Raw genomic sequence first — 3310 nt, 5'->3', positions numbered from 1 at the left:
TGCAAACAGATGGCTGCTGCCTGACTCATACCTGATCCCGATACTGACTATGGCACATTCCCCCGCACACATAGGATCTGCACCCATGATCGAACTCATTTCCAAAGTCTGGTACAACGACAAAATCCCCGACTCAGCCAAACGCCTGGTCCAGCAGTGCCTTATCTGTTTGCAACACAACCCCGGGAAAGGAACTGTGGTGCCCCGGGGAGGGTTTGGGATCCCCGATCACCCCTTTGAGGTCCTCCAGATGGATTACATCCAGCTAGAGAGATGCCAAGGCTTGAAGTATGTACTAGTCATTGTATGTGCCTTCAGCAAATGGGTAGAGGCCTATCCAACCCGTGAAAACACTGCCATGACTACTGCCAAAGTGCTACTGAAAGAGTTCTTCCCTCGCTATGGCCTTTGTCGAATTTTATGGAGCGACAATGGCCCCCATTTCATAGCTGAGGTCATCCAACTAATCTTGAAAGGGTTGGGGGTGAAGCAGAGATTTCATGCAGTCTTCCACCCCCAATCCGCCGGTTTGGTGGAGCGACATAATGCCACATTGAAGCTGAAACTGTCAAAAATAGTGGCCACCCCTGGACTTAAGTGGCCAGACGCCCTCCCACTGGCATTGCTATCGATGCGCTCCACTCCCACCAAACACCATTTGACCCCCTACGAAGTTGTATTCGGGCGACCGATGAACCTCTGGGCTGCCCCCAAACCGACCTCCATTCATGACGTCCCGTACGTCCTACTGTCTGATTATTTGGGCAAGTTAACTAAAACGTTGTCTGTCATTCATCAACAGGTGCAGCAGGCCATCCCCGATGCTTCCAGGGGTCCGGGTCACGACATTCAACCGGGGGACTATGTGCTAGTCCGAAACTTTCAACGGGCCAAGAGTCTGGAACCCCGGTGGACGGGCCCCTGGCAAGTACTGATCACCACCCGGACAGCGCTTCGAGTGGAGGGGAAGCGGCACTGGCTGCACGCACACCACTGCAGGAGGGTCCCCCCAACCCTGGCCACGACAGAAAACGTCAACACCCAAGAAGAGCTCCTGAACAAAGACCGGCCAGCACTGGACTGCTATCCCGATACCGAGGCACTTGAACTTGCAAAATTCCCCGATCCCACTGTGCCATCCAGAGAAGGGTATTTCCTGCGTCGAAAGGAGGGAGCTTCGGCTAAGTAGGCCACAGACTAAGTTAAATCTCAGAACGGTGACCTAAACACAACCAAGGGTTGCCGGGAGAGAAGGTAAACGAAGTCTGTGGTTCTGCCCGCTACCGAGCTCCTTGAAGATGATGGAAGCGCCAGATAAGAAGATGATGGAAGCGCCAGATAAGAAGATGATGGAAGCAACAGGAAATACCCACTACAGGAACCCAAAGACTGACAATTTGCACAAATCAAAGACAATCGCCCTCTTCATTGTCTTCCTCTTCTGCCTCCTCCTCATGACCTCCTTCTGGATTCTGGAGGGAAGCACCCCCGCTCATCAGGCATTGCTGCCCACTGCACAACCGACCCCCATGAAAGAGCATCACCTGATCTCCCTGTCGCCTCAGCTCCGAGAAAGGCGCAGGGAATTCTGGAACAATTCCTTCGTGCAACTGTTGCACCAACACAACCTTGCTGCAAATGCCACCAACTGCTGGATCTGCGGGTTGCTCCCGCATGCCACTGGACACTCTATCCCCTTCATCCCTTCTCCGTTCTCAGTTCACGGCTCCTGTCTCGCCTGGCTGATCGTCATGCAAGAGAGCCACAAGGACAACGCCACTTCCGGTCAAACAGTATCCCACTTCTACTATGGGTTCTGGCTGAACAAAACCGGAAGGACCTCTGCTCCCCTGTGTCCTGTGCCCTCGGGTGCCGCCTTCCTTATGAACATCCCAGCCAAAGAACGTGTCGAAGTGCAAGTGCTCCACAATCCAGCTAGACCCACCTTCTCTAATCTGCAGAAACGGACTGCCGCCACTCTGACTGTGGCCCTGTCCGTTATCAATGTCACCGGTCTTGTGTGCCTCGAATGACGGGAAACGTAGCTGGTGGGTCACAGTTCTTGCCGCATCACCAGAACATTGGACTCAGTTGATCCCCCTTCCTTTGTTGCTTCTCCGAATATGTACTTTGTTTGTGGCACCAAGGCTTACACCTGGCTCCCGAAAGGTTGGAAGGGTACCTGCTACATCGCCTTCGTTCTCCCTCCCACATATGTAGCCCCTGCTAACCATCACCGGCAGAGGCGCGCAAATGACATTGAACAAGCCGACTCCACTGGAGCACAGTTCCTGGATGCAGCAAAGGGACTTGTTCCTCTGTGGGGCCCAATGGCGAACAGTCGCGCTATCCGACACCTGACCCAGGCAGTAGAAACAACGATCAACATCACAGCTGGCATCCTCGCTAACAACACGGCTGAGCTTCAGGCGGTCCGCCTTGTGGCCCTTCAAAACCGCCTTGTTCTAGATGTGGTTCTAGCCGATCGAGGAGGAGTATGCCGCATCATCGGATCTAGCTGTTGCACCTACGTGCCAGATAACTCGCCCTCAGTCTACAAAGCCATTGAACACCTCCACAGACTTTCCTCGGAGGTTCACCAAGAACAAGAAGGATGGTCGCTTGGGAGCTGGTTTTGGGGCACTTTGAAGGACTGGGGTTGGAGGTTGTTTTCCTTTTTATTAATACCGATTGTGATACTATGTGCGTGTTGCTTAAGTATCCAATGCCTGCCATCCTTGTGTGCACTCGCTACTAACTGTATGTGCCCAAAGACTTTGGACTTCAGAAATGAGCGCATGAGTCCCCTCTATGAAGTAGAAATACGTGGCCTTACGGGGATAAATCCGAACTGACAAGTTGGCGAGACATGTTAAAAGGGAGGACTGTGGAATTTTAGTACGCGAGCTGAACATCATCTGCGCCAGCTTGTCACCCACGTACAACACGCACGACAGCCATTTTAGGTATCATGGTCTCCCTGTCCACGATCGATCGCCAGCGTGCTCCCCTGACCCTGCAAGCATCCTCCGCGCACCCTGGCTCCCCCCCCTCCCTCACATGGGCAAGTCATAATCCTTCTTCTTCTGCATGACTCTGTCCTTGGGAGTCACGCTCGTGCCTGACCAAACACCTCCTTTCCTTTCATGAATACCCCTCTGTTGGTAAACTCTCCCTCTGCGCCTGATTGTCCACGCGGCATGAATACCTCTCCTTTGATGACCCCTTCCACCGAGTCCGATTGTCCACACAGGTCCGAGGCCATCGCCTAAGCCGGGAGATACAGTTTACTGCCTCCTATTGTATGGAG

The sequence above is a fragment of the Lissotriton vulgaris genome, chromosome 6 (assembly GCF_964263255.1).
Source record: "Lissotriton vulgaris chromosome 6, aLisVul1.2, whole genome shotgun sequence".
In the NCBI taxonomy this organism is placed as follows: Eukaryota; Metazoa; Chordata; class Amphibia; order Caudata; family Salamandridae; genus Lissotriton; species Lissotriton vulgaris.
The sequence above is the reverse complement of the archived record's forward strand: the minus strand, read 5'-3'. Positions refer to the sequence as shown.